This window comes from Lactuca virosa, chromosome 3, assembly GCF_052849685.1.
Source record: "Lactuca virosa cultivar CGN04683 chromosome 3, Lactuca_virosa_CGN04683_v6, whole genome shotgun sequence".
NCBI lineage: Eukaryota > Viridiplantae > Streptophyta > Magnoliopsida > Asterales > Asteraceae > Lactuca > Lactuca virosa.
The window spans coordinates 33,927,718-33,939,003 of NC_136428.1; positions in this window are offsets into that span (position 1 = coordinate 33,927,718).

Below are 11,286 nucleotides of genomic sequence, written 5' to 3' on the forward strand. Positions count from 1 at the left end.
TTCCACACGGCGTGTTGGAGGCACCAACACGGCGTGTCCAGTTATGAGAAGGCGTGGTTTGCATTATGGGCAACACGGCGTGTTTCCTCTTGGAACACGACGTGTTGATGGTTGGGAATGAAACCCTAATTTTTTCAGGTTTTTCTCCTTATTTAAAGGAAAGTGGAGGCTAGGGTTTGTTCACCCTTAGCCCTCATCATCCCTCAAGCCCTGAAGGAAACCCTAATCATCTTTCCCTATCATTTGTGAGCTAGTGTGGTGTTTTTGGAGCCACAGAAGGAAGAAGTTGGAGGAAGGAAGCAAGATCCAGCAAACAAGTCAATCATCCTTCATCTTGGCATTCTTCTGGACCTTTGTAAGTGTCCAAGTTCCGATTTTTATCATTCCATATTGCTAGATCTTGATTTTTGTCCTTATAGCTTCTTGTTCTTGAATGTTAGGGTGGTTAGATCTCATAAAGTTTGCAACTTTATAAATCTCCAGGTCAAGGTGACCTTGTAGAGTGTTGGATATGTCTTATGGTTGGGTTTTGATGTCATGCATAGAGATTAGTTCATAATCCCCATTGTTGACCTAATTTGGGTTCAAGACATGCGTTAGACATGCATGTCTATAAAGCACCGCCCTTTCGGATGGTTTTAGTGCTAGAACCTCTTCTGGAAAGTATTGGGTATCAGCTTTAAAGATTAAGTGCTTATTGGTTAAGTCCTTGCATCTTCAAGCCTTGTAGATGGGTTTTGGACCCTTTGGGGTAGTCCCAGAGGATAAAGTTGGAAACTTTATCCTACTTACTACTTAGTATCATTTTGGTCCAGATCGGAGCCTTGGAGATCTGGGAATCGAAGGAAGCAGCTTAACGGGTTAAGCTGCTGGAACTCTGGAAAACACGACGTGTTTGCAAGCCAACACGGCGTGTTGGTTGGGGTTTTTTCCGACTGTTTGGATGCGGGAGGAACACGACGTGTTGAAGTCAACATGGACTGTTGACTTTGACTTTGTCTTTGACCAAGTTGACCTAAAGGGGTATTTTGGTATTTTGGGATTCTAATGGTTAGTGGTCACTTGGATGGATAAGTATTGGTTGGAACTGAGATTCGGAGTCGGGACCTCATCAGCTATTGATCAGATCGAGATGTGAGTTTTCCTCATTGTACTTACGGTTCGAAGGCACCAAGGCCGACCCATTGTGTAACATCCCGTTCAATTAAATAAATAGGTAGATAAAGATTTATTTAATGAATAATAACCCTAAAATAAATAATATTAGTGGGGTGTTGGTATTGGGGAGCCAATTGTCATAATTTTAGAATTTGGGGGTTAAAAGCGTAAGTCCCAAATTGGTCTTGTGAATATTTATGAAGGCGGGGGCTGCAATTGTAAATAATTTATAGAAAAGGGGTTGGTTGGTAAAGTTTAGATCTAATTTGTAAAAAATTATGGAATCAAGGGTTAAAAGGGAATTATAGGATTCCATTTGTAAAAGAAATGTTGGGGAGGGGCCAGAAGTGAACAAAAGAGCATAATTTGAAGGGCTGCGGGATTAAACCCTTTTCATTCCTTCGTTGCATCGTGAAACCTAGCATACAGCCGCCGCATATGAGTTCCCATCTGCCACCTATCCCACCTCCTCACCATTCCGATCAAGGCGAGGGTGCCGCTTGTTGCCGTGTTGAGCGCCGCCCCAAATGTTGCTGCCGGTGACGAGGTGCGAAGCCAGAAAGATCCACCGGAATCCTTCGACGGAGCTGTGATCGATGCTAGGAGTCTTGGACGACCGAAAACTCTTGGTAAGTTGGCTGCAATCGGATTCTTCCTCCTCTTTCATCCGTCCGGTGTGTGTGTGACGTAGGTACGCCCCAGCTACCGCTGTCGGCCTCAACCGCCGGTACCGACACCTTTGGGTGCTGCCAGCCTTCAATTAGTGGCTGATGGTTGTGGTTATTGTTGTATTTTGGCTCATGTGATGTTGTTGGACTCGTGATTATTGCTGGTCGGAGGTTTGGGCGCACCACCATGGTAGCCAACCATGGTGGCTACCGTTTCAGCTATGTCTCGCCGCCACCAGCCACCGTGGGTGGTGGCTGTGGGTGTGTTATGGGTTTGATGATTGAGCGTAATTGCTAAATTCAGAAATTAAGTGGTTGAATGAGTGTTTGGATGGCCGGAAAACCCCCACCACCACCACGAGGTGGTGGCTGCCGCCGTGAGCCGCCACCGACCACCACCGCCCGAGGTGGCAGTGTGTGGTTTCCGATCTAGTGGAACCCTAATGGGCCCACACACGTAATCTTGGACTGTGTCGCTTGGAGATTGGGCTAGAAAACCCTAATTTTGGGTTTTGTTGGTTTGGGCCTATTGGGACCCGCATTTGGACCAGTGAACTGAAGATATCACTCATGACGATTCTATTGTATGATGGCTTAGTGGAATAATGGACTTAATGGGTTAAGTGAGAAACACTTAACCCTAATTGTCATTTTATGTGAAAACCCTAATTTTTGTTTAGGCCTTGAGTTGGGCCTTTTTATTGGGCTTTGGTGTTTGGGCCATTGATGAGCCGTCCAAGAGCAGTCGTGTAGACTAGAATATTTAGATGGGCTTTAGGGTAAGGCCCATGTGAGGGTTTGGGCCCAATTTGGAAAATTGGGCCATAGTTGGGCCATTAGAGGACTTTTTGTGAACCCATTTGGTATTGACCTTGGGGGGCCCATTGGGCTTGGATTATTTATGGACCGGATTGGTGGACCATATTTAGACCTAATAATGTGAAGGTTTGTCTTATATCCTAATGGGGTTATTTGTGGGTTTGGCTTAGTAATAGAAGCCGGAGTGTAGCAGCAGCATTTATAGGATTTGTTCGCCATCCGAGGTGAGTCTTCTCACTATACTTTACCTAGAGTGGTAGTTAGATGTGACCAGAGGGTCTTATGTGCTTGCTTGAGTTACGCATTACTATGTGATTTGTGTTGTGTAATATACAATGTGATATTATGACCGGACTAGTGGGTCCAACGAGCTATGACCGGACCAGTAGGTCCAATGAGCTATGACCGGACCAGTGGGTCCAACGAGCTATGACCGGACCAGTGGGTCCAATGAGTTATGATCGGACCAGTGGGTCCAACGAGCTATGACCGGACCAGAGGGTCCAACGAGCTATGAGACTGGAGGGTTCCACTGAGACACATTGACCGGAAGGTCTTACAGAGTTATAGCCTCGAGTGGCTAATTACTTGTGCGTGGTATTTTGGGGGATCTCACTAAGCTTCATGCTTACCGTGTTATGTGATATGTGTTTCAGGTTCTCTCAGGATCGCGGGAAGGCGCCGGCTTGATTATACACACCAGAGGAAGAGTTATGCTTTGAGGATCCTGGATTTTATTCAAATAATTGTGAACACGTGTTTTGATAATTGATATACTGAGATTTTGTAAAATGTGTTGATGTCATTTATGTGAATATAAAAATGAAAAAATTTGTTTGAAAATTGACGATGTTACAAGTTGGTATCAGAGCCTTGGTTTGAGGGATTCGGATGCACCTTCGGGTATGTCTGGACTCAAACTGAGGATTTGAGGAAATTTTTCAAAAGAAATGATTTTTTTAAAACGAGCAAGAATTTCTAAGGGAAAAACGATAAAGAGCAGTGTGTACAATCAGCCACAGCCCGAACGGTGATTTCCCAAAATACCCTTACTTATTTGTGTTATGAGTTATTATTGAGATATTAGTGACGCATGTTAGAAGATCGGCTAGGTATTTCATATATTAGGGCTAGAGTTGCCTGATTTGTGATGCCTTAGCCTAGTAGTTGTTATCTGTGATGTGCTTTGAGTATGTGTGGAGTAAGAGTATCCAACATGAATCTTTTAGAGACAGCCTTGAGTAGAGGAGTAATCTAGGAGAGATACCTAGATGAGTATTGGGGGAGCCTAATGAGGAAGTAGTTAGATACACGCGAGGGGTAAGGTTGCTTGAGTTCGGTGATACCTTGAGTGTGTGTAGAGCAAGTGACGCTATAACCTAGAGTGGTTTTACGTGCTGGTAGAGATTGTTCGATGCCCGAATGCTGCTTGCTCTGTGCTTTGTGGAACTATTGATGATGGGAGTCAGCTACCAAGTGAATATGACGATATTCAGGAGGTAGATGGTTGGCATCATAAGGAGTTCTTCAGCAGTTGATGGCAGAGAAGTGTGGAAACCTAGGGAGTGACCTTGTCAGATGAGTATGCTGATAGAGGAGAGTATTCGTGGAAGAGAGTTCAGGTATGACGGGATTGGTGATTGAGGAGGCTGAGCAGCTACTTAGGAAATCTGGGATGATCCGTGTGGAAAGTATGGGTAGATGTGGCAGGTAGTATGGACCCATACTACTGAAAGCAGAGGACCCATACTCGATACAGGGAAAATTTCAGAGGTTCTAAGTAGCAGAATGAGAGGTGATCACATGGTTCGAGTACCATGATTTGTAGCAGAATGAGTGGTGATCACATGGTTCGAGTACCATGATCCGTAGCAGATTAAGAAGTGATCACGTGGTTCGAGTACCATGATTTGTGGCGGTTAGTGCTTCTGTTGTTACCGGTTATTCTGATTGAGATCAAATATGATAGAGTGTGAGGCCAGAGGGCCATGTTGACGAGCTTCAAGGGAGTGTACCTTGAGGTGGGAAAATGAGATGTCAGTCGGAGTCGCAAGACTCAGGGATGAGTAGAGGTGGTACTTCGTGGAGGATTACGGTTTGAGCTACACAGTCGGCCGGTAGCGGAAATGCCACTTCCTGTGATTGCAGTGTGCTAATTCTGTGAGGAGCAGAAGGGATATTGAGTTTTTGGTTCAAAGTTGGAGGTAAAGATGTGGGGTAGCAAGAGTGGTGACCTTTTCACCAGAGTATTTGGGCAGTATGTTTGCTGTGAGGTATTCTTATACCAGGAAAGAGTCATTAGTGGGACTGAGATGTATGAGAACAAGGAGGCGCCTTATTGGGGGAAAGGTACTTTTATTAGTAGTTCCCGGTGGTTAAAAGGAATATATCGGGGCGGTGGCCCTCGTGGTCTACATTGTGCATCGACAATGAGAATGAGGTCTATTGCTTTTATGAATAATTCCCGATTTGGGAAGCGGGGCGAGGAGTCAGAGTCGAAGTGCGTGATAGTGCATTGTTTTCAGATTTTGAGTCAGATCTAATGCGGAACAGTGAGGTATACGGCGGTGTGTCGGTATGAGGCTTCAAGGTGAATGGGGGCAGTCACATGGGGAGGATTCCGAGGTTTACATATGGGGTTCGGGGTACTTGGAGTTATTTGGTCATTTTCCGAAAAGTCATCGGGTGCTATGTGGTACGTCCCCTGAGTTGGGAATGATACATCTGGAGAGCCAGTCTGTAGTGTGGTTAATTGGGTATGACATTGGGCGATGGTTCGAACCCTAAGTGGGGGAAAACGTGGTATTTTGTTGGGAGGATCATCACTCTGTTCAATTTGGGGATTAGAGGATTGGGTGTCAGGAACCTGCGGTATGGTCATATGAGACTTGGGTTTAGTGGTGGATGAGGCAAGGCGCAGAGCGAGATTATGCATATTATACGTGTCCAGGAAAGAACGAGTGTATCCACGACGAGTAGCCGTTGGTCAGGGATCTTGTTGTGGTCAAGGACTCTTCAGGGTTGCAATGGTTGAGTTCGAGGCGGTTGGTTCGTCGAGGTCCAGTTTCGATTGTTGAGATTTGGTAGTTTGATGTATAGATTGTATCTATACTCTGGGAGGAGCGGCACTTGATTTGCCAATTAGTTTCAGAGTTATTATGAGTAGCTTCGCATGGGTTTTGATCAGTAATAGGATGGGGTTTCGGATGATCGTTAACGTGATCTCAGTCTTGACGATTTCTCCGTGTTTCAATTTGTGAGTAGAGTATTCCGAGGTTATGAGTTGTGCGAGAAGAAGATAAATGATTGTAGCTAGTCACTGTGAGATTCTGTGATGGTGTACCGGGGTGTCCGAGTATGATGCCCTAAGTTGTTGGATTATTTTGAGACTCGAGTTTATGATATGATAGGTGGAGTATCGAATAGCTATTGTTCCAGTGGGAACCCATCACCTAATTGTCATCGGTCAGGGATGGTTCAAGAATGTGAATTGTATCGAGAGAAAGTGCGTTGTTGCGACAATTATCGTCAGAAAAGGGTGGATGCACCTGTCCATGATGGATCGCGTAGCATGAGTTCAATGAGCGCAATATGGTAATGGCTTAATAATGAAATTGTGGGGTGGTAAGAGAGTGGAAGGATCCAGGTGAGAGTAATCACTTTGTAATATCAGGGAAAAACCATGGGGAGAGCCCATGGCGAGTGAGAGAGTGATGTAAGCTTACAGGGAGTCGTAGCATTCACGAGTGGGTGAGTAAGTGATGTAAGCCTGCGGGGATCCGTAGCATTCACGAGTGGGTGAGTAAGTGATGTAAGCCTGCGGGGAGCCGTAGCATTCACAAGTGAGTGAGTAAGTGATGTAATGTACGCGTAGATTTGCGGATCACGGGTCCTGAGTGGGTATCTGATTGGAGATGAGTGATTCCAACTCTGCTGTTGAACCGGACTCTCGAGTTGAGTCTGGCCCTATCTGTGTAAAGGATAGATGAGTTGAGATTTTAGGTCCCTAATGGATTTCATTTGAGTGGTATGGTTTGCATCCGATGTTCTTGACTCGGGAGGGTCGGTTCGGAGAGTTTGAGAAGGACCGCAGCACGCATGGAGTTAGTAAGTGTCATAGGACAAAGGTTGGGAGTGGCGAGTGACTACAAATCGGTTGTAATAATTGCTTGGAGTAAAGTGAACTTAGTGGCTACATGTACAATGTGGTTGGTTGAGATAGCTCTGTCGAATTAGACGGATGGGTTTATGTTCGGGCTTGTGGCCATGCTGTTCGAGTTGTCGTGCGTGTGGGGGATGGTAAGGAATGATTTCGAGGACGAAATCTAATTTAAGTGGGGGAGAATTGTAACATCTCGTTCAATTAAATAAATAAGTAGATAAAGATTTATTTAATGAATAATAAACCTAAAATAAATAATATTAGCGGGGTGTTGGTATTGGGGAGCCAATTGTCATAATTTTAGAATTTGGGGGTTAAAAGCGTAAGTCCCAAATTGGTCTTGTGAATATTTATGAAGGCGGGGGCTGCAATTGTAAATAATTTATAGAAAAGGGGTTGGTTGGTAAAGTTTAGATCTAATTTGTAAAGAATTATGGAATCAGGGGTTAAAAGGGAATTATAGGATTCCATTTGTAAAAGAGATGTTGGGGAGGGGCCAGAAGTGAACAAAACACCATAATTTGAAGGGATGCGGGATTAAACCCGTTCATTCCTTCGTTGCATCGTGAACCCTAGCATACAGCCGCCGCATATGAGTTCCCATCTGCCACCTATCCCACCTCCTCACCATTCCGATCAAGGCGAGGGTGCCGCCTGTTGCCGTGTTGAGCGCCGCCCCAAATGCTGCTGCCGGTGACGAGGTGCGAAGCCAGAAAGATCCACCGGAATCCTTCGACGGAGCTGTGATCGATGCTGGGAGTCTTGGACGACCGAAAACTCTTGGTAAGTTGGCTGCAATCAGATTCTTCCTCCTCTTTCATCTGTCCGGTGTGTGTGTGTGACGTAGGTACGCCCCAGCTACCGTTGTCGGCCTCAACCGCCGGTACCGACACCTTTGGGTGCTGCCAGCCTTCAATTGGTGGCTGATGGTTGTGGTTATTGTTGTATTTTGGCTCATGTGATGTTGTTGGACTCGTGATTATTGATGGTCGGAGGTTTGGGCGCACCACCATGGCAGCCAACCATGGTGGCTGCCGTTTCAACTATGTCTCGCCGCCACCAGCCACCGTGGGTGGTGGCTGTGGGTGTGTTATGGGTTTGATGATTGAGCGTAATTGCTGAATTCAGAAATTAAGTGGTTAAATGAGTGTTTGGATGGCCGGAAAACCCCCACCACCACCACGAGGTGGTGGCTGTCGCCGTGAGCCGCCACCGACCACCACCGCCCGAGGTGGCAGTGTGTGGTTTCCCATCTAGTGGAACCCTAATGGGCCCACACACTTAATCTTGGACTGGGTTGCTTGGTGATTGGGCTAGAAAACCCTAATTTTGGGTTTTGTTGGTTTGGGCCTATTGGGACCCGCATTTGGACCAGTGAACTGAAGATATCACTCATGACGATTCTATTGTATGATGGCTTAGTGGAATAATGGACTTAATGGGTTAAGTCCTTAATGGGTTAAGTGAGAAACACTTAACCCTAATTGTCATTTTATGTGAAAACCCTAATTTTTGTTTAGGCCTTGAGTTGGGCCTTTTTATTGGGCTTTGGTGTTTGGGCCATTGATGAGCCGTCTAAGAGCAGTCGTGTAGACTAGAATATTTAGATGGGCTTTAGGGTAAGGCCCATGTGAGGGTTTGGGCCTAATTTGTAAAATTGGGCCATAGTTGGGCCATTAGAGGACTTTTTATGAACCCATTTGGTATTGGGCCTTGGGGGGCCCATTGGGCTTGGATTATTTATGGACCGGATTGGTGGACCATATTTAGACCTAATAATGTGAAGGTTTGTCTTATATCCTAATGGGGTTATTTGTGGGTTTGGCTTAGTGATAGAAGTCGGAGTGTAGCAGCAACATTTATAGGATCTGTTCGCCATCCGAGGTGAGTCTTCTCACTATACTTTACCTAGAGTGGTAATTAAGTGTGACCAGAGGGTCTTATGTGCTTGCTTGAGTTACGCATTACTATGTGATTTGTGATGTGTACTATACAATGTGATATTATGACCGGACTAGTGGGTCCAACGAGCTATGAACGGACGAGTGGGTCCAATGAGCTATGACCGGACCAGTGGGTCCAACGAGCTATGACCGGACCAGTGGGTCCAATGAGCTATGACCGGACCATATGGTCCAACGAGCTATGGGACTGGAGGGTTCCACTGAGACACATTGACCGGAAGGTCTTACAAAGCTATAGCCTCGAGTGGCTAATTACTTGTGCGTGGTATTTTTGAGGAACTCACTAAGCTCCATGCTTACCGTGTTATGTGATATGTGTTTCAGGTTCTCTCAGGATCGAGGGAAGGCGCCGACTTGATTGTACACACCAGAGGAAGAGTTACGCTTTGAGGATCCTGGATTTTATTCAAATAATTATGAACACGTGTTTTGATAATTGATATATTGAGATTTTGTAAAATGTGTTGATGTCATTTATGTGAATATAAAAATGAAAAATTTTGTTTGAAAATTTACGGTGTTACACATTGGATTGTTATCATGGTTTACCGCATGCTGGTATGATGTAGTGATCTGTTAGATCTGTAACCTGGTATATAGGATGATGTTATGCTTAGTGATCTGTAAGATCTGCATGTTTGTCTGTTGGATGGTTATATGTTTAGTTTTGTATATGTTGTCGTAGTGTGGGTGGGTTGAGACTGTACTGCTTTGTGTTGTCAGTCAACAACTCGGTCTTGTTTATATCGATATGTTGTTATGGTTTATTGGGCTTATATGTGTTCTGGATATGTATATGATGACATGTTGTGTGTGGTTGGGTTGAGGCGGTCCTGCTATGTGCTGAAGGCCAACAGACCCAGGGCGTCCCGGATAGACTGAAGGCCAGTGGGGCATATCATTCAAACCGAAGGCCCGGAGAACATTCTAGATAGGCTGAAGGCCCGGAAAGGCGTACCAGTCATGCTGAATGTTCTGTGAGCGTACCAGATAGACTGTAGGCCGGTGGGGCGTTCCAGTCAGACTAAAGGCTTTGTGGGCGTACTAGATAGACTGTAGGCCGGTAGGCCGTTTCAGTCATGTTGAAGGCCCTGTATGCGTGTTGTTTGTTAGTATATGTTATATGTTCATATGGTGGTATTTTGGGGGAATTTCATGCTTACAGTTTTGGTTTATTGTTTCAGGTGCTTCAGATGATTGTAGCGAGGCGAAGGCGTGACCGTACACATCCTTGGTTTTACTACCGATTGGATCATGGGAGACTCTGGTTGTAAATAATGTTTTGGAAACAATGATTTTGTAAACACCTTTATTAGTAAATGGGTTGTTTTTAAAAGTTCAAATTTCTTGAAATTTTTGGGATGTTACAAGTGTGGTGTGAGATTTTTGTTGTATTGGGTGTGTTTTGTATTATTTTTATTTTGCAGGGATTGCGGCTTTCGTTAAACATAGAAGACACGCGGATCCTTCTAGATGGGTTTGAATCGGGTAAGGTCCGATTTTGATCCATGGTTCTTGACCCGAAGTATATATTGTCTTATTCTAGTTGTGAGAGCTCATTCTAAGATCAATGCACACACACACTCTCTCTCTCTCTCTCTCTCTCTCTTGTCTCACCTGTTCTCTTTTGTCTTCTCCGTTTTAGGGTTTCAATCCAGATTAGGGTTTCTCTGTTTGTTCTGTAAATCTTGTTCATAGTTTTGTACTTATTTTGTTTTTATATTTTCGTTTGAGTGAGTGATTTCTTGTAGATGAGGTTTCAGTTGTAAGTTGCTGAAAACCAACTGGATCTTGTTGTTCGTAATAAAAGATTTGTTGATGTTGTCATTTGATGTGTTTCTTTACATTTTTATTAGTATCCAACGGTCGAACATTTGGACGTGATTTGCCCCGAGCGGTAAATTGAGGATTGTTTGGATTTGTTTTTGTGAAGAAATAGGTTTGAAAACTAGTGGAACTAAGAGTGTTGTGTGTAATATATGTGTGAGGTATGATTTTAATTTATAATTGATTTATTAAAAAAATGAAAAACTGACCGTTGTCCATGATCAAATGCTCAAACGGTCGAAATCAAACGAGGTAAGATCACCTCTTGCGGTAAAGATCTCGAGTGCAGTATGGGGGGTCGGAGTTGTGTTCGCCGCACACTGCGGTGCCAAATCAGCTACCGCAGTGCACTAGAGCGTGCACTGATCGACCTTGTTCTTAAAGTGTTAGTTTAAGGTCAAGATAAATTATCAAATTCACAAATATTTATTTAATATCATTATTATTCCCTGAAGTATTTGCTTTTTACTTTTTAATAATTTATTTAAATAATTAATTATAAAATTTACACTAAATTGGCATGTAGTCATATATTGTGTTTTGTTTTCGAATAGGTGAAATTGAATTCCTTAAAAAATTTATATAATTGGTTTTACCATTGTTAGGGGTAGGGAATGAATTTAAATTTCTATGGATTTTATTATTCAAAATTCATAATTATCCTTGAAACCCATAAAAGATAAAATTA